The sequence below is a fragment of the Pinus tabuliformis genome, chromosome 7 (genome assembly GCF_031772625.1).
Source record: "Pinus tabuliformis cultivar Carrire ecotype Pingquan chromosome 7, CPIR1, whole genome shotgun sequence".
In the NCBI taxonomy this organism is placed as follows: Eukaryota; Viridiplantae; Streptophyta; class Pinopsida; order Pinales; family Pinaceae; genus Pinus; species Pinus tabuliformis.
The window spans coordinates 566086824-566108046 of record NC_142293.1 but is presented as its reverse complement, the minus strand read 5'-3'; the positions used below and the strand labels follow the sequence as shown (position 1 = coordinate 566108046).

Genomic DNA, 21223 nt, shown 5'->3' with positions numbered 1-21223 from the left:
CAATGTCTCAACAGGGCAGGAGTCCTAGAAATTCCTCTTGAAATACATCACTATATTCACTTAGATTCAGATAATTTGCAAAGGGGTCCGAGTTAGTTCTTTTTTCTTCTGTGATTTGACTAGTGTAGAGGGCCCAACCCTTCCTACTGTAGCACTTCACATACACTGCAAAGATATTTGTAAATGTTATTAGACTTTTCATACCTTGGAATGCAATTGGGTCACCCTCATGATACATTCCAACACCTTATTGTAACAATCCACTTTCGTCTTGTGGGCTACCAAGAAATCCATACCTGTTAGGACATCATATGATCCCAAAGATAGGAAATTCAGTTTAACTAATGTAGTGATGCTCTCGAGTTGTACAAGGAAGGATTCAACCATCTTTGTTATTATTCTCTTTGTTCCATTGCCAACTGGAAAGCCATGATTCCTCATGGATTTTATTTGGCAAATCATATTTTTCCACAATCTTAGGATTCATCTAACTGAAATTGGATCTTGGTTGAATTAAAACTGAGACTGGAGAGTTTTTTATCATACCTTCCATTTGAATGATTGTTACTTGTTTGTATGCTTGTCCATTATCCAATGCTACATATATTTTCGGGTTGCTCAGAGCCACATTTTTCGCAGTCGATGCCTCATGTATGTTGTGCAGCTTTGCACTAAACTTCTACAACTTAGGGAAGTTTATCCTTAAGTGGTTTTCTCTGCATTCTTAGCACTAATAGATTCATTTAATATTTTCACTCCCTAATTTATGGGGCTCATTTCTACTGATAGTGGAGTTTTTTTTTATCCTCACCTTTGGTGAAGTTATTAAACCTTCCACCCTTTCTTCATTTTCCTTTATTCCTCTAGTCAGTCCATACTTTAGTCTTATGCTAAGACTATTCATAACAATGCTTAGTCTTCTGGATGACCTCCTCCAGAGTCTTAGGATCATCGAATTTTATTCGATCTCGATATGCTTGCAGTAGTCCGTTGACATACCTCTAGATCTTAGTCTTCTCATCCTTGATGTAAGGTACATACCTTAGTAGCTCAAAGAATTTACTAGTATATTCTTCAGGTGTGATCTTCCCCAGTTTATGCTTGTAGAAATCCGTGGCTTTGTTGTCATAATATTTCTTAGATAGGTACTTTTCTTGAAAGTAATTTTCAAAATTTCTCCAGGTCATCTATTTATCCTTTATGTCTTCGATGTTGTTGAGATCCTCCCACCATAATATTGGCTTTTGTCGGTATAGTGATGTAGCTTGAAGTACTTTATTCCTAAGAGCCAAGCCTCTACATCCTCTACTTCATTTACCTCTCCATCAAAGGTTGGGGGTTTTGCTTTCTTGAATTCCTCTTGCATGGGAGTCTTTCTACTCTTATTTTGATGATGATATTTGATAGTTGCACTATCTGATGATTAGCTAGGACTGCTTAATTATCTTTCTAGAGAGTTGAGTAGTTATGTTCCTCCTTCTACATGTCTTCTCCTCTTTCTTGAACAGCTACCTTCTGCATTCTTATCATTCCCTTTATGTATGTATATTTTTGATGGGCCGTCCTTAATCTTGTTCTTGTCTTGATGGTCAGTGCAACATCTTGTAGTATTTGTATTGTAATTTGGATAAGCTTTGTAATAGTATGGTGTATACTTCTGCTTGATCTCTGACAATATTTTCATTATCTGCCTTAAAACTTCTTATTTCATCTCTTAGACTTAAAGAGTGTCTATTAGTTTAGGAGTGTCCTCCTCTTTCATTTTCCCAACCAATTCTTCTTCAAGTCCCTATTGGGTTCTATTCATACCATGTTGGATAGCTCTTCTGCTCATCCTTTCCTCTTTCCTTATGGCACCTGGATACCTATCAATCTGCCTTTACATACATACAAATTTTATCCATCAATAAGAAATATGCATTTGATACAGATTACTTCTTCTCATTGGTCTACATTAATCTTTACCCATCACATAAAAACCAACATGTAACCATGTTCAATCAGTAACCATATAATGAATGCATTAAAAGATTATGGAGTAATCATAAAAGAAAACTTAACAGATCAGGCATATTATGGATATCAGTCAATCATTTAACATGTGCAAGTGAACCTTTTTAGGTATAGTGTCTGCACTTGTTTCTCTAATACCACTTTGTAACACACCCCCTCCAAAATCCTACCAATCATAGGTTAGGAGGAGGTGGTTACTATGTTGACCCAAAATCGAAGATGTCGTTATGGAAATGGGGTCTAAAATTTTCGATCTCATCAAATTACTTAAAACCATAATTAGACATCACCACTACGTTCATCTCGTCAAGACGATTTTGGTGATACAAAGTTTTACTTTGATCCATCCCTTTGATCAAAAGTTATAGCTCTTTAAGGTTTTTCACTACCTTGTCATCCTTTTGCTACGTGGAAACCATGTGGCAATTTTGTCAGCTTTTCACTACCACTTGGTGTGGTAATAATAGTTTCCAACCAATTCATGGTATGGGCCTCCACAATTCCCTTCCTATGTTTTCACATGAAATTATGTGTACATGTATGCATTTATTAATCCAAATTGACGAGCCACCAAATATCGTTAAACTCCCCATTACCCAGGTTCATTTTCCTGGACCTAAATGCTTTATTCATCTTGCAATTTGCTTTGGTTAAGCTCTCTAAGGCTGACTAATTGTCAAAGGATCAACTAACATATCGCTTGTGGATGGAACTTTTCCCGTCTCCCAAGGTCTGTTACTTGGCCAAAACTCCTTACACGCATTTATTTTCCTACAGAGTGAACCTTTCGGGATCAAGCCTCTAGTGCACACCACTTCATCCATTCGAGGAATCGCATCTGGGAAACTCCACATCAAGCATCCAGGAAAGAGACATCCAGGTAACCGTTAAACATCGAAATGTTTATTGTTGGAAAATTTTCCATCTCTCAACTCTGAAGCCTACCTAAAACTCTAGGTTCACTTTGCTTCATTCTTCTGGGGAATACCCTCTAGTGCACTCGATTCATTTATCTAGGGAATAACCTCCGGTGCACCTTGCTTTATTCATTTGGGTAATATCCTCTAGTGCACCCACTTCATTCATCTGGGAATGAGACCTCTGACGAATAACATCTAACATTATCCACATTGTAGTCTTGCCACGCCATCTCAGTACTTATTATTTTGGGTGTCTCCCTAGCGCAATATTTTGCAGGCTTCCAGGACTGTAACCCCCCAGGCTTATGTCATCCCAGATTTCTTGTGATTCATCAATCTTCTTGCTCTCAATCTCAGCCATCCATTATATAAGCTTCACACTCAAATATGCTATGCAGTCATATAGGCTAGCAACTTGGCCTTCAAGCCAACATTTACACAGCGAAATAAATCCCGATGGGATCGTAGATGAGGTTAAAAGGGTTTAAGGGTAAGGATTTTCCGCTTGAACCATCTGTTAGGGTTTACGATCATGGCTCTACCACACTGGTTCTGTAAGAGTTTGGACCTATGAGAGAATCTGGTTCTTGCCCTTGGGATCCTATGAAGAATGCGTAGTGCTATCCCTCCTGAGATTCCTGCAAGTAAATCATCTCAGGGTTCTCGATGGATGAGATACAAAACAAAACATAGGGAGTTATCCATACAATCCAAGGACTTGCCCATTTAGCATAATAGAGTCTTGTAGGTTTCATTTGAGAAAACGATAAGCGTAGCAAGCTTATAATAGCAAGTACAAGACATACGATGCCATGAAGGGCACCAGAACATCAAATTTTCGCAAAATAATAGGAAATCCCTCTTTACAGTCCTTTTATAGACATATATATATATATATATATATATATATATATATATATATATATATATATATATATATATATATATATACATATATACATACATATATATATATATATAGATACATACATATATATATATATATATATATATATATATATATATATATATATATATACAGGAAAGTAATCACATTCTTACAAGCCTACAAGCATTTCATTTTCAAAGACAAAATTTCCAGGCATAAATCCACATAGTTGCATGGCAAAGAATCATAAACAAAATCATAACAATGTTCAAGCAATTTCATTAGCAAGGCTCATGCAACAATATCATGCAAGACTTACAAATAATTTTCTTTAAATTCATAGCTTTCAACTCAGAGCTTTTTCATCTACAATTCATAAAAGAAAGGCAACTAAAAATGGGACTTCGATTTTCCCCCCAACCTTAGACCTACTGTATCCAATATTACTTACATCAGTCCACACCAAGCCAAAGCCATGATCTAAGGGGAATTAATTTCTCAACAACCTTTGTAGAAAGCCATCTTCATGACACAGAGGATGGGAAATTATAATAGTGGGTGGTTTATTAGCTATTCAAGCACAACATAATCCACAATGAGGGTGGTTTATCAAATATGTCAAGCACTCTATGAGTGGTTTATCAACCCACAACAAGCACCCTTTTTGGTTTATTAGTTAGTAAAGCACAAATGAATTTCACAGTAATGGTTTATCAACTGTGTCAACTACTATATGAGTGGTTTATCAGACCATGACAAGCACCTTTCTGCATGTGGTTTATCATCACTAGAAAGCAACCTTATGCATGTGGTTTATCAGCAATAGCAAGAACCCTGAGTGGTTTATCAATTGCAGCAAGCACTCCATGAGTGGTTTATCAGCTCACAACAAGTACTCAATCCCAACTCCTCTTGCTCTTCTAGTCACAATTCGTCCACTCAAGGAAATCCCATTCCCATAGCTCATAGCTTATTCTATCTTTGCTCATGAGCTCCACCAAGAAGAGGTCCAACCCCATATTGTTGTGCATTCTCCTTTTTATCATTTTCCCAGGGGTCTATTCATATTCCTCTTGGACACTTCTCACTTTTTTCTCATTATTTAAACCATAAAATTAATTTAAGGTGCCAACTAATCCCACTTGGGTTCTTCTTTCCTCTTCCCTCTTATATCATGGATATATGCTCCCATACTTCAAGCCATTGCATTCTTACATTACAAAAGTCAAGGGAACAAGTACCAAGGGTGTCACACCTTCATATACAAGAAGAGGAGAAAGGACATGTCAAAATAACATGCAACAATTAGGCGTCTCTTAGAGGTATATTTGGAGGTGTTAATCTTAGTATGCATGTTTCTATAAAATTTCCAGAATAAAATTATTTTACATTTTTTAAATTTTAACCTTTTAGTCTCACAAATCCAACAACCGTTGTAACAAATATTTTTCTTCTTGACATTAAATTTAAAAAAAAAATGATTTACTTTAACATCATGCAAAATGTATTTACTAATTGAAATTAGTAGAGATATTTTATTGCAAACGATCTAGTTTTAGTTCCACAATGTTACATGCTTTACCTTTTTCTATAATGAAAACTAAGAAAGCTTTAATCTTCCTCTACATATATGTAAAATATCATTATTATTTATTATTATTGTTACAAATATATCGAAATATAAAATAATTTTCCATTTATTTTTTCAAATTGTAAATTCTTTGATTACTTATTATTTTATATCATCTCTTGTGATAAAATTCCAATCCGCCATAAAGTCACCTATCTTACACTTCTCTAGTATACATAATTAGATACAAAATTATTTTAAAGTACATTTACATTTTCTAAAATTGTTTTATGACACCAAAAGATTGCAGCAAAGTATGTTTAATTTTTCACATAAACAAATAAGATATTGAAAAGAAACTCAATTTTGATATTTAAAAAATTATAATTTCAAATGTTGGCAAAAAATTTATTTTACATTAAATTAAACGTGATAACCACGAACTAAAAGATAAAAGATATAATGATACATATATAATATATTGTTCACTCATTAATTAATGTATGATTGATACTTTGCCTAAATATTTTACCCAAAATTTTATAACAAATGCTTATTTAAAAACTGTACCCAAAACATTGCCCAATCTTTTAATACTCTAAAAAGTCTTTGATACTTTACCTAAAGATTCTATGAAATACTTTACAACAAATGCTCATTGAAAAACTTGACTGACTTTTGTCCTTTGCATGACTTTGATACTGAATAAGATCTTTGATACTTTACCTACAGATTTTACAAAGTAATTTACAACAAATGCTCATTGAAAAACTTAACTGACTTTTGTCCTTGGCATGACCACAGTTATGATCATATAGGTGTTATTGCTCTTGCAACACTATTAAGTTTTGACATAACAAGGTTTTTAAGTCATAACATTTACATATTTAAATTAATCTATAGAATAAATTTAACTTTTCATTTACATGTTTAGTTTGTTCTTTTAAACATTCATGATATACATAATGAAGCTTGAAATGGAACAATGGATATATAATTTAAGGAGTGAATTGCATGGATACCCAATAAAATGATACATATCATATTGAAGGGGGCATTGCTTTCTCCCAACATTGGTTATCTACACCAATAATAAGCCATAAGGACAGCTCCAATTAATGAGAAGAGGTCATTTAATACATTGTAGTTGACCTACTATCCACGATTTAAATGGATAGCAAGCTAAGGATGTTTGCATCATCTTTCTGGAAGGAGGTTTCCATTATATTTTCTAATATTCATTTTTCGAAAGTATTTTAATCAATTCTTCTAACATTTTTCCATTGTTCTTGGGAAGCCAACATTCCAATATTACTTGGTGAATATAAATATGAAGAAATGATACTATGTTTAAATGTGTAGCAATGACTTTATATTGTGGGTTCATATAACACTTTTACTTTCAAATCACAGATTATGAAGTTTTTGAAAATAATATACTCAGTCACAAATTGTTCACAAAAGGATACCAGTCCTCATCCACAATGGAAAAAAAATACCATCATAAATGAGAAATGGCACTTTCTTGTAATAAGTTTAAAAAAGATACTAATAAATACTCATATCTCCTTCAAAATTTTCACAAGAAAATACCAATAATCATTTAAGATGAAATCTTCTTTCCATTGAAGAAGAGCACTAGTATCCTTTTGTGAATAAGTACAAGCATCTTCTTGCAAATAAAATTTGTTTGCAATAATAGTGAGATATGTTTTGTTCAAAAATCTTGTAATTTGTCCCTTATAAGAGAAAGAGCTATGCAAACTTGCAAAATAAAGAGACCGTTACTTCCACCTAAACATAGCATTACTCCTTTTTCATCCAATTGGGGCTATTCAATACATATTCTCCAATGGATAGCTTGATATTATGGCACTTTCTTGAGCAATTTATGGTTCCTCCACTTGCAACCATCACTTGACACTCTAGTGCTAGATATAGGAAGAAATTCAATTCCTTGGCTATCTTACAATGAATAAAATTATGGGTACTTCCCGAATCAATCAACACTATTACCTTTTTATTCTTGATATGCCCTTCTATCTTCATAATTTGAGGAGTGGTAATTCCAGCCAATGCATTACAAGATATGCTCAGATTCATTTCTTCTTTATCTAGGGGTTGTTCCTGGTGTATATCCTCTTCTTTTGACATTTCTTGTTCCTTTTCTTCCTCCTCTTCACAATCTATGTAAAATAATTTCTTCTTTGCACACTTATGACCTTTAGTGTATTTGCTATCACAATTGTAACAAAGCCCTTTTGCTCTTTTTTCTTCCAATTGTTGTGGTGTCAACCTTGTAGGTTGTGGATGGTTGGGGCAACAACACTTCCATGTTTATGATTGTGAGTGGTAGGCTTCCTTGTTGCCATAATTTTTCTTTCCATTTTTCTTGCCAACCTGAATGCCTTCTCCAATGAATCTGGTTCCCAAAGGCGAACCTCATGTTGGATGTTATCTTTTAAAGTCCCTATGAACACATCAATCCTATGCTCCTCTGGAATATATTTTACCCTTATATTCAAGTTTTGGAAGTCTTCAATGTGCTCCATCGTTGAACCCTTTTGTTTGAGATTTATCAATTGGCTAAAAAAATTGTTGCTTTTTGTATCCTCATAATGTGTTATCACTTCATCCGTAGAAATAGCCCATGTGACAATTTGTTTACGAAAGCAAAGCCATCAATACCATACAAACTGATTTGGTTCCAAATATAAAGTTGCAATGCGTACCTTTTGTGTATTTTGCACATTATGGAGATCAAAAAGTTGCTCCATTTGTAGTATCCATGTTCTGGGATCCTTGCCATCAAACTTCCTCATATCAATCTTTGGAACATGGTGGTTCTTCGATCCAACGTTAGAGTCTATGAAATCATGATTAACATTTTTTTTTTCTCATCATGAGTTTCCTTTACTATCCTTTCACCATTAGTAAGCATTTCTTGTAGAAACTTTGTCAAATCTGTCTTCAAATCTGTCTTCACTTTCTGTAAATCATCCATCTTAGCTTCCACATCATCCATCTTAGCTTCCACATCGTCTATCTTAGCTCCCACGCCATTCATCTTAGTTTCTATGCATTTCTTTAAACCATCCATCTTAGCTTCCATGCCATACATCTTAGCTTCTACGTCTTTTTTTAAACCATCCATCTTAGCTTCTGTTACTTTTGTGCGTGTGAAATTTGTTGCACTTGGTCTCATAATTTTGATATATCATGTTGCATTTCTTCCTCTTCTTCATGAGTCATGCTAGAGCTTTCAGGTTTCTTACTAGGTATTTCAATTTTCTTTCTTCGGGGCATCAATTACCAATAATAATGCTTCACTATGCCCTTTGAATTCCTTCAAACTAATTTTTCAAACCAAGCTTATGCAAAATAAAAAAAAAAAAAACTACACACCTTTTTTCACTTTGTAGGAGCTCGATATTGAATCTGATGTATCTCTGTAATTTTGGATCTCCAAGGTCTAGAATTTCTTCCTGTGGTAACCCTTTGAGTGATCTTTCTAACCCCGCAAGTCTGATCAATATTCGATTCTCCAATGAAGAGTTATGCCAAATCTCCCACGGTGACCTAAGTATAGACTAGTTCAGTAGAGTGAACTTGCACTATGTGCCGCAGGTCATTGTTTCAACCTTAGGTTCTGAAAATGATACCCAAAAAACTACAATCCGTCCCCTTTCTGTACTTCTTACGAAAATTCAATCTGATGCTCAGAGCGAAAGTTATGACGATTTTCCCAAGGTCACCTGTTTGGAATGTAATTCAGGGGTCTGCAAATACCCTAACTTCCTCATATTATATCTCCAAAAATATAGCGAGACAATATCTGAAATTTGGAGCCGAGATTCAAACCGATTTTTTCTCAAATGGGTTTTTGTTTTAGCTTCTGAAACTTCGTAGTGAAAGAGTTATAGCGAAAATTCCATGATGACCTATTTTAGATGAAATTATGGAGTTTACAAAAACCCTAACTTCCTCAGATCATATCTCCGAAAATATAGCGAGACAAGATCTGAAATTCGGATCTGAGGTTCAACGCGATTTTTTCTCAAATGGGTTTTTTGTTAGCTTCTGAAATGTCACAGAAAAAGAGTTATAGCAAAACTTCCACAATGACCTGTTTGGAGCAGTGAAACCCTATAATCCAAAGCTCTAATACCAAATGTTATGAAACCCGCTCACAAAAAGATAGAAAAGATAGATCAACACCTTAGAATTCAGCCTTTTCGAGGGGGGAACCTCCTCTACATTACACAAATGAACATTCTTGGATGATTCAAATGACAAAACCTCCTTTCTATATATAGGAGTGGGTCACAATATAACCAAAGCAAACCTAACAATAATAATATAAAGGCACAAAAATAACAATAGTGGGATTCTATGGGGCACAATAACAACAATATGGGAACAATAAGGGCACAACAATAACAATAAGGGATACAACGAAAATAGCAATGGGGGAATCACTAGTATTATAACAATCATAACAATATTCAAGCAATTTCATTAGCAAGGCTCATGCAACAATATCATGCAAGACTTACAGAGAAGTTTCTTTAAATTCATAGCTTTCAACTCAGAGCTTTTTCATCTACAATTCATAAAAGAAAGGCAACTAAAAATGGGACTTCGATTTTCCACCCAACCATAGACCTACTGTATCCAAGATTACTTACATCAGTCCACCCCAAGCTAGATCCATGATCTAAGGGGAATTTCTTTCTCAACAACCTTTGCAGAAAGTCATCTTCATGACACAGAGGATGGGAAATTATAATAGTTGGTGGTTTATCAGCTATTCAAGCACAACATAATCCCCAATGGAGGTGGTTTATCAACTGTGTCAAGCACTCTATGAGTGGTTTATCAACCCACAACAAGCACCCTGGGTGGTTTATTAGTTAGTCAAGCACAAATGAGTTTCACAATAATGGTTTATCAACTAGGTCAAACACTCTATGAATGGTTTATTAGCCCATGACAAGCACGTTTCTGCATGTGGTTTATCATCCCTAACAAGCAACCTTAGGCATGTGGGTTATCAGCGATAGCAAGAACCCTGAGTGGTTTATCAATTGTAGCAAGCACTCCATGAGTGGTTTATCAGCTCACAACAAGTACTCAATCCCAACTCCTCTTTCTCTTCTAGTCACAATTTGTCGACTCAGGGAAATCCCATTCCCTCAACTCATAGCTTATTCTAGCTTTTCTCATGAGCTCCACCAAGAAGAGGTCCAATCCCATATTGTTGTGCATTCTCCTTTTTATCATTTTCCCAAGGGTCTCTTCATATTCCTCCTGGACACTTCTCACATTTTTCTCATTATTTACACCATAAAATTAATTTAAGGTGCCGACTAATCCCACTTGGGTTCTTCTTTCCCCTTCCCTCTTATATCATGGATCTATGGTGCCATACTTGAAGCCATTTCATTCTTACATTACAAAAATCAAGGGAATAAGTACCATGTGTGTCACACCTTCATATACGAGAAGAGGAGAAAGGACATGTCAAAATAACATGGAACAATTAGGTGGCTCTTAGAGGTATATTTGGAGGTGTTAATCTTAGTATGCATGTTTCTATAAAATTTCCATAATAAAATTATTTTACATTATTTAAATTTTAACCTTTTAGTCTCACAAAACCAATAACTATTGTAACAAATATTTTTCTCCTTGACAATTAAAAAAATAAAAATTACTTTAATATCATGAAAAATGTATTTATTAATTGAAATTAGTAAAGATCTTTTATTACAATCAATCTAGTTTTATTTCCACAATGTTACATGATTTACCATTTTCTATAATGCAAAATAAAAAAGCTTTAATCTACCTCTACATATATGTAAAATATCACTATTATTTATTATTATTGTTACAAATATATCGAAATATAAAATAATTTTCCATTTATTTTTTCAAATTGTAAATTCTTTGATTACTTATTATTTTATATTATCTCTTGTGATATAATTCCAATCCACCATAAAGTCACCTATCTTACACTTCTCTAATATACATAATTAGATACAAAATTATTTTAAAATACAATTACATTTTCTAAAATTGTTTTATGACACCAAAAGATTGCAACAAAGTATGTTTAATTTTTCACATAAACAAATAAGATATTGAAAAGAAACTCAATTTTGATATTTAAAAAATCATAATTTCAAAAATTGACAGAAAAGTTATTTTACATTCAATTAAATGTAATAACCACTAACTAAAAGATAAAATATATAATGATACATATATAATATAGTGTTCACTCATTAATTATGTATAATTGATAATTTGCCTAAATATTTTACCCAATATTTTATAACAAATGCTTATTTAAATATTTAAAAACTTTACCCAAAACATTGCCCAATCCTTTAATACTCTATAAAATCTTTGATACTTTAACTAAAAATTCTATGAAATACTTTACAACAAATGTTCATTGAAAAACTTGACTGACTTTTGACCTTTGCATGACTTTGATACTGAATAAGATCTTTGATTCTTTACCTAAATATTCTATGAAGTAATTTACAACAAATGCTCTTTGAAAAACTTAAGTGACTTTTGTCCATGGCATGACCACAATTATGATCATATAGGTGTTATTGCTCTTGCAACACTAGAGTTTTGAGATAACAAGGTTTTCAAGTCATACCATTTACAGATTTAAATTAATCTATAGAATAAATTTAACTTTTCATTTACATGTTTAGTTTGTTCTTTTAAACATTCATGATATACATAATGAAGCTTGAAATGGAACAATGGATATATAATTTAAGGAGTGAATTGCATGGATACCCAATAAAACGATACATATCATATTGAAAGGGACATTGCTTTCTCCCAAAATTGGTTATCTACACCAATAATAAGCCATAAAGACAGCTCCAATTAGTGAGTAGGGCTTCATTTAATACATTGCACTTGACCTACTATCCACAATTTAAATGGATAGTAAGGTAAGGATGTTTGCATCATCTTTGGAAGGAGGTTTCCATTATATTTTCTAACATTCATTCTTCAAAAGTATTTACATCAATTCTTCTAACATTTTTCCATTGTTCTTGTGAAGCCATCATTCCAATATTACTCAGTGAATACTATGTTTAAATGTGTAGCAATGACTTTATATTGCAGGTTCATATAGCACTTTTACTTTCAAATCAAAGATTATGAAGTTTTTGAAAATAATATATCCAAATATCATTGCAATGAAATCTTATTCAAAAAAATACCAATACTGAGTCACAAATTGTTCACAAAAGGATACCAGTTCTCATCCACAATGGATACCATCATAAATGAGCACGGGCATTTTCTTGTAATAAGTTTAAAAAAGATACTAATAAATACTCATATCTCCTTCAAACTTTTCACAAGAAAATACCAATAATCATTTAAGATGAAATCTTCTTTCCATTGAAGAAGAGCACTGGTATCCTTTTGTGAATAAGTACAAGCATCTTCTTGCAAATAAAATTTGTTTGCAATAACATTGAGATATGTTCTGTTCAAAAATCTTGTAATTTGTCCCTTATAAGAGAAGAGCTATGCAAACCTGCAAAACAAAGAAACCATTACTTCCACCTAAACATAGCATTACTCCTTTTTCATCCAATTGGGAGAACCTTAAACAAAGTGGGGTCATTTGAGAGCTTTCAAGTGCTATCCAAAATCTTGTAATGAGTCCCTTATAAGAAAAAGAGCTATGCCAACCTGCAAAATAAAGAGACCGTTACTTCCACCTAAGCACAACACTGCTCCTTTTTCATCCAACTTGGAGAACCTTCAACAACAAAGTGGGGTCATTTGAGATCTTTCACATGCTATCCTCCACCACCACAGGCAATACTGAAATAGGGCATGTACGAAATGCTGGAAGAGATTTTGGTTGGGTGATAGACTGAAGACAAGTGTCAACCTTAAAAAATTCAACAAGTGGTTTTTACCTTTATGAAAACCTGAAACTTTCATTTGACCGTGCGGCTAAGTTTTGGTGGATTTGCCAACGAATGTAGCTCAATGCTGAATCATTCGGTGGATTTGCCGGTGAATGCAGCTTATTGCGGAATCATTTGGAGCTTATGGTTGAACAAACTAATATGCTCATCCAATCAACCCACATTTCTGCAATCCAGACAGAGAATTTTAGGGAGCAGAGAATTACGATTATATCATTTGTATGAGATTATACCCGAAAGACATCAATGAGCACAATATCAAGAATTGATGCGCTTAATGCGAGCAGAGACCTGTTCTGCTGCTTCAACACCACGGCCATGACACTAATAGCTTCTTCTCCACAAGCTGTATCCCCAATTTTTTAATTACCTTGATCTTTCACACAAAATAACCAAAAATTTCAATTACCTTGATCTTTCACACAAAAATCACGAACAAAGTAGCGTGCTCTAATCAAAACGGACAAAATAAGGGGCAAACTCAACCTGAAGGCTCTACCATAAAAGTGCCTCGACGCGGATCTTGTATATAGAATGAAGTGAGTCATTTATTTACTGTGCCTTCAGGGCATCGAACGATTGTGCCGGAGTCGATGCAGGGGACATCATGTTGTACAGATAGTGCGGTTTAAGAGACGGCAAAGACTGGGACTCTTACTGCCATTTTCATTGTTTTTGCAGTTTACTTACTACTGAGTGGGAAAGCCTAAAACCTTTTCTGTGCCGGTTCCGCTTAACAATCGTTGCATTAGTCGGCCATTAGAAAACAGTGACCTTATGCCCTGCATTTCCAAGCCAGAGAACATAAATTCTCAACTGCAGATTTAGGGGAACCTTCCGAAATCTGAAACACGGAAGAATATGTACTTGAACACTGGGAAACAGGCCGAAACCTGGAACACGGAAGGATATGGAGTTAAAAACTAAAGAAAAATTTGAAGGATCAACAGAAATTTTCGAAACTAACTTGGATCGTTCGGCTCCTAGTGGAATTGAGAGTGAGAACACGGGAAATCTGGATCAGGGACATGATTCAGCATGGAAGTATTCCCGGCAAAGCGTCCGATATCTGAAACAGGAAGAATATGAAATTAAATACTTTTAAGATTTAGGGAAATCGTCCGAAATCTGAAACACGGATGAAGATGAACTTTAAAACGGAAGAAAAAATTGAGGTATCAACAGAAATTTGGGAACGAACTTTTATCGTTCCGTTACGAACAGAATTGAGAATGAGAAGGCTGGAAATCTGGATCGGAGACAGGAATCAGAATGGAAGAATTCCCAGCAAAGCATCCGATATCTGAAACAAGGAGAATATGAACTTAAACACCTTAATACTTGGAGAAACCTTCCTAAATCTGAACAATTGTAGAGTGTGAACATAAAAACGGTAGAAAGATTAAAGGATCAGCAGAAAATTTGAAACTAACTTTGATGGCTCGGCTCCGAATGGAACCGACGATAAGAGCTCTAGAAATCTAGGTCGGGCGAAGGATTCTGCATGGAATCATTCCTAGCAAATCCCACGGAGGCAGCAGGAGTTCTCCCAGAGCCTTATGCCTCCTCCTCCTTGGGTGAAGGATTTTCGTGAGAAAAGCCACCACCTGGCTGGCTGTATGCAGGAATTGGTAGTATAGATAAGATAAGAAATGCAGAGAACCTGGACTTCGCTAGTGAATTTTAGTTTCACTGGACCTGATTCCGTCCAGATGCATTGCTTCTCGAGTGAATTTTAGTTTCACTGGACCTGATTCCGTCCAGATGCATTGCTTAGTGAGTGAATCTTCGGTCCAATGGTCTTTTCAATTAGCGTACCACTTGTTCACGAGCTGCGCTGTCATTTTACATGATGGAGTCTACAGTCACGACCACGGTTGTTCCGTGAGTGCGACAAATATTATTTTGAAGTTTATATAGCAGGTAAATAAGATTATTTTGAAGTTTATATAGCATGTAAATAAGATGATGAAGTTTATTTTTATTAGTTAATTATGCCGTAAGGCGTTCCCTTTGAAATGAACTCCTTCTCTTGCCTACTTGACATCATTATGGGCCATAAGATTATGTACTAGATGATTGAAAATAGTTCCACCCTTGGATGAAGGGAAAGTAGTTACAATTCGTTGCAGAGTATCAAGGATGCCATTTGATTAAATTAACACGTCATGGCAATGGTTGCGCTTGCCAATGGCAATGGTTGCACTCGCCGCTGCAACCACAAGAGCCACAGCTGCACTGAAACATCAAAATGATTCTGATACCCATATCTATACATCCATTGCTGCTAATGACAGCCCCAAAGGTTACCCAGTGGCAGAACACATGCCTCATTTCGGATTTCTTACTCAACGAATGTGGGCTGCGCTAATCTGAGCTTTCAAGAATCCTCAAAATAAGGCCAACCTTTGTCAGAACGAGATCCACTTCTACAGCCCAACAAGCCGTTCGGTTCTTGACAGATTCAGGATTCACGGATGACCGAGTAAGGAACCTCATTACCAGAAACCCATCTATTCTCGCTTTCAATGTTGTTCGGCTGTTGAAATCCAAGTTTGAGTGAATGAAAACACGTGGTATCACTGCCCAAGACATAAAACTTGCCTTATCTCGGGCACCCAGATTGATTAAATGCAGTATAGAGAAACTTTTGTGTCCTAACATGTAGTATCTTTCAAAATCTATTAGGAACAGAGGCCGATGTTTCCAAGGTTTTTAAATGGGCATCTCAGATTCTAGTCAATAGTAATATGCCATGACTTTTGGAAAAAAAAACGAAGTATTGGGCAACTTTTGGCCTCCTGGAAGATGAGATGAATGAGATTTTTAGCAGAAACCCATATATACTGAATGTTTCCATGGATAAGGTGCAGAAGAACATGGATTTTTTCATGCACACTGCAGGGCTGTTTTATCATATCCTAATTTAGCGTCTCATTGCAGCTTGGCATGTAGGATCAAGCCTTGCCACAAGGTGTGGAGCGTTATTAGTGCTATGCAAAACACTGAAAATTCAATTACATAACCCTTTAACAACCTCTAGCTTTTTCGCAGTTAAAAGAGTGTTACTTGTTTGATACATTTCCATAAAGTGAGTGCTTTTTCATTTTTTGTTGCATTTGTAATTTGTTTATTTTTCTGATTAATAGGAGAAATTACATTGATAGTAGAAATCACAATGTAAGAAAAAAAATTCTTCTTTTATTTATTTACTAGAAAAATCTAAAAGCCTTAAAATTTCATTGAAGTCAACCTTGTAATAAAGCAGTCCCAAAGATATTTGATGTTAGGTAACACTCATTCGTACTCTATTGCCTTAATGCTTGCTGTTTAGGGCTGACACTAGTATGCCAATTAGTAGCACAATTAAATCTCGTAGCAATTTTCCCTCAAAAGTTTGTTCATGGACTGTAACAGCGTTTGATTTCTTCTCAGTGACACATTGTTCTCCATGTATCAATCTGAATGCAGACAGCTATCAATAACCAAAGAGGCAATAGAATTTGTGATTCAGATTTTGGAAAGTTGGACTCCATACGTTCATTAATGAAATAGATCAAACACTATAACATCATCATTCCTGAATTCTGAGTCACTCCTAACTTATTGCTGAACTCCACCTGCAAATGAGATAAACTATCTCACACTATCCATCACACACTCCCTTTGTACGATAAAAGTGATCTCAGTATCAATTTGTATGCATGAATTGGTGGATTTCATTTCATTTGATAGTGTATGTAGAGGACAGAGGAAACAGATAGAGGTCTGCATGTATTCTGCAATTTTCTCTTGTCCTGAATCCCAACTAATTACTTCTTCATTTTCTTGTCTTGCAATATTATAATTTACAGGGTCATTGTTCTCCATATATAAATCTGAATGCAGATAGATATCAATAACCAAAGAGGCAATAGAATTTGTAATTCATATTTTGGAAAGTTGGACTCCATACGCTCATTAATGAAATAGATCAAACACTATAACATCATCTTGTAATATTTTATAAGTGGTTGGATTATCAGCTCTTGAGAGGGTGGTTAAAGTTTAGTTTTTTCTTGTGCAGCATAATGTGGATGTTTAAACCCGAGTCTTTTTTTCGAGCAATATGAAACAGAAAAGGAAGGAATCAAGGATGGACTAATCTTGAGAATCAATTCGAATGCTTGGTTAATTTGCTGGTATCCCATGGAACGAACCACACATTTCATGTATATTATGATAAAATAAAGTGACTTAAGGAATTAAAATAAGTGTGCTCTGATGGATGGGTTGTTTTCTTAATGACTTTTACATTATGGAAAACCTATGCCTGTTGAATCTTCTCATAAAAAATTAGCCTTGATGCTTGAATGTAGACAATGCCATAGGCCAGCATGCATTGATACAACAGAAAATAGCAGGTAAGAAGAAACCTGACAGATACAAGTAACAGTTCTCTAAACAATATGATGGAAGTGAAAAGACCCTACTTTAGATACAGGTTATAAACTTCATAGCTTCCTAAATTCTAGGTCACTCCTAACTTATTGTTGAACTCCACCTGCAAATGAGATAAACTATCTCACACTATCCATCACACACTCCCTTTGTATGATAAAAGTGATCTCAGTATCAATTTGCATACATGAATTGGTAAAAGATAGAGGTCTGGTTTTTACCTTTTCATATTTGGCATGTATTCTGCAATTTTCTCTTGTCCTGAATCCCAACTAATTACTTGTTCATTTTCTTGTCTTGCAATATTATAATTTATGGGGTTATAAAGCCTCCGCAGGTTCTGTGACACACTTCTTGGAAAGACAAATGTTTTACTAAGAAAAGAGACGTCAACAGACTCTAAAGTCATATCATTATCTAGTAAACGCTAATAAGCAAAGTCATTTCTACGACTCCATTATGTGCAAGAAAATACCAAGGGGAAACACTACATTTGAATCTGAATGTACATGCCAGAGCACCAAATGTTATGCACAAGCATCGCATAGAAAGAACCTTGATGATGAAATTTTCTAGTATAAGTTGTAACCTATGTTGCACGGGAACCGTTCCTGAGAGCTGGGAAACCCGTTCCGGTGGTTCCCACGCTCCTTGGAACTTTGGAGCTGCACAGGAACGTTCCGTTTTTTGTGGGAACGGTAAATGAAACTTTGGACGGTTTCCGGAACTGGTCAGAATTAAATTTGCAACGCTCCAGCGTTTCCATGTGGACCCATGTGGAAATTGGAATTGGCAGCGGTCTTTTAGCTATGGCAGCTAGTTTCGAACCAAACATTCCAGTATGGTTTCGGTGGAAACTGCCAGCGTGATATGAAAATTGGCTACTTGAATTCACTAATTTAGTAATTTTCACTTTGAATTTACCCAGGAAGTTGCAGAATTTAGTAATTGAATTCACCCATGAAATTGTATAGTGGATTACTACCAATATGTTAAGTAAAAAATACTGTAAACCCCAAAGAAAAGGACCTGGGCAGAGAAAGACGCACTTGCTGTTACACACTGTATGATCAGAGAGGGAAATACGCACTTGTTATTAATAGACGATGCACTATTCGTCTTTCCACCAGTTTCTGTGGATATGAATGGGTGGGAATGTTTTTGGCGCCAAAAAAACCCTTCAGTTTTTCCATAAATGCTGGTTGCTACACCTCTTTTCACTGAGAGCTTTAGTTGTTGTTTGGCGTTGAGAGCGGAGAGCTAAGTGTGTTGAGAGCGGAGAGCTGAGTGTGTTGAGAGAGCTAAGTGTGTTGAGAGTTGGAGCGCTGCCCTTCAGCAATAAACTACTTGTTTCGTTTTCATAAGTTCAGGTAAAAAAAACAAATCAAGCATATTTTATTTTTATTTTTGTTTTTGTATATATTCGAGTTGTTTGGGAATGCAGCGTTTAAAAATTTAGGCGGAGAGCTCATGGCTTAAACATTTACATGTACGATCCAACATTTTACTCAAATATGTTCATGGATACAACGCAATGATTAATTCAAAAGAAAATAATAAGACATGGCTTCAAACTTAAAATTGGTATCTACACTACACTAGTAAAAAAGTGCCTTTAAATTTGTTATGGATCACTAAATTTTTTAAAGAAATATCTGCAAATTCTTTTTCTTACCTCTGTAACTTATATTAATGTAATTTTAGTAAAGGTTCACCCTATTGGTAAATATTATATCTTTTTGGTAAAATAGGAGACATATGTCAACACTTATTTTTGGTAACATATGTCAACATATATATCTTTTTGCTATGGCAGCGGTCTTTTTGATTATATATATTATTTTTTTATTATATAATATTGCCGCTCCCAATTAGCCGTTTCCTGGAAAATTTGGGGAAACCTCTAGCCGTTCCAGACACCCGTACCCAAGTTCCCAACGTTCCCAAGTTCCAGAAACTCGTGCAACATAGGTTGTAACATTCCCACTGATATTTGAAGGTGGCTTATCATGTAATTTACACAATAACTATAGTTGTTGCAGGTAAAAAATTTCCTTTGATTGGAACTCGATTATCAAAAAGCAGTTCTTGTTTAAGAAAATAAGAGCATATGCAGCTCATTTAGATGGGTCTGCCATGAACATATTCAAAACGGTATCTCTACTCGTATATAATGTGTCCAACTTTTTTATTGCCAATGCTTTATAAATAATAAATATTTATAATAGAAATATAATAAGAAACTCGAGCACAAAATCAAGAAACATCTTTTTCAAAACATGAATACCAAGTAACTAATTGAGAACATGTCTATTCCAGCCCTCATGCCACAGAATTATTTGAACTTTATAGTGGAAAACCTGTCCTCTTGTAAATGACAAGGCACAATGATTTCTGGTTTGGTCATAGTTAGATTGTATTGCCTTTCTCTTGATGATTAAGTGCATTAACCAAGGGATCGTCTATCGGTTAAGATCCAATGTCATGACCCTTGTTTGTTCACCAGTAATGTTGCGACAATAATGTATTGGCAAGGATAGACCGATCGAAGATCCATTACACAATTCTTTTCCAGAAATACTCAACAACTATGAAAGCCTCTAGTCACTTGTAGACATGAAGATTTTTAGTTTGTCTGAATTATGGCTAATTTGTAAGAGTAAATGTGCAATCCCATTGGCATGTGGGGACCTTTTAAATTCTTATATCCTTTATAGTCTTTAAAGTGGCATGAATTGTTTGTTTTCTTATCAACGATTGTTGTTTGAATCAATTAGTATTGCTACAGACACTATTTAATATAGAAATGCATTTGTTGGTCACATTACACAACCTTTAGAAACTTTATGCGCAAGTGCACCTGTTATGTTAGTAGCTTGCAAGAACTACTGTAGAAATATGGAGAAAGCAGATAAAACCTTGATGACGAAATTTTCTAGTATAAGTTGTAACATTCCCACTGATATTTTCAAGGTGGCTTATCACGTAATTTACACAATAACTACAGTTGTTGCAGGTAAAAAATTTCCTTTGATTGGAACTCGATTATCAGAAAGCAGTTCTTGTTTAAGCAAAGAAGAGCACATGCAGCTCATTTAGATAGGTCTGCCATGAACATATTCAAAATGGTATCTCTGCTCATATACAATATGTTCGATTTTTTTATTGCAAATGCTTTATACGTAATAAATATTTATAATAAAAAATATAATACGAAAATCAAGCACAAAATCAAGAAACATCTTTTTCAAAACATGAATACCAAGTAACTAGTTGAGAACATGTCTATTCCAGCCCTCATGCCACAGAATTATTTGAACTTTACAGTGGCAAACTTGCCCTCTTGTAAATGACAAGGCACAATGGTTTCTGGTTTGGTCAAAGTTAGATTGTATTGCCC

General features: G+C 34.8%; 1 long non-coding RNA gene across 3 annotated transcripts; it reads right to left on the bottom strand.

Moving 5' to 3' along the window:
- Nucleotides 1–12777: 12777 nt before the first annotated feature.
- LOC149248669 (uncharacterized) lies at nucleotides 12778–15010 on the bottom strand. Of its 3 annotated transcripts, none has more exons than XR_016265756.1 (7): nucleotides 14817–15009; nucleotides 14585–14686; nucleotides 14351–14452; nucleotides 13870–14276; nucleotides 13675–13759; nucleotides 13372–13549; nucleotides 12778–13138 (listed from the first exon to the last, which is right to left on the bottom strand). It is a non-coding gene; the product is annotated as an uncharacterized LOC149248669 (long non-coding RNA). The 3 variants fall into 3 exon arrangements; XR_016265757.1 differs by having other exon boundaries at nucleotides 13870–14227; XR_016265755.1 differs by having other exon boundaries at nucleotides 13870–14452; nucleotides 14817–15010.
- Between the last annotated feature and the right edge of the window lie 6213 nt (nucleotides 15011–21223).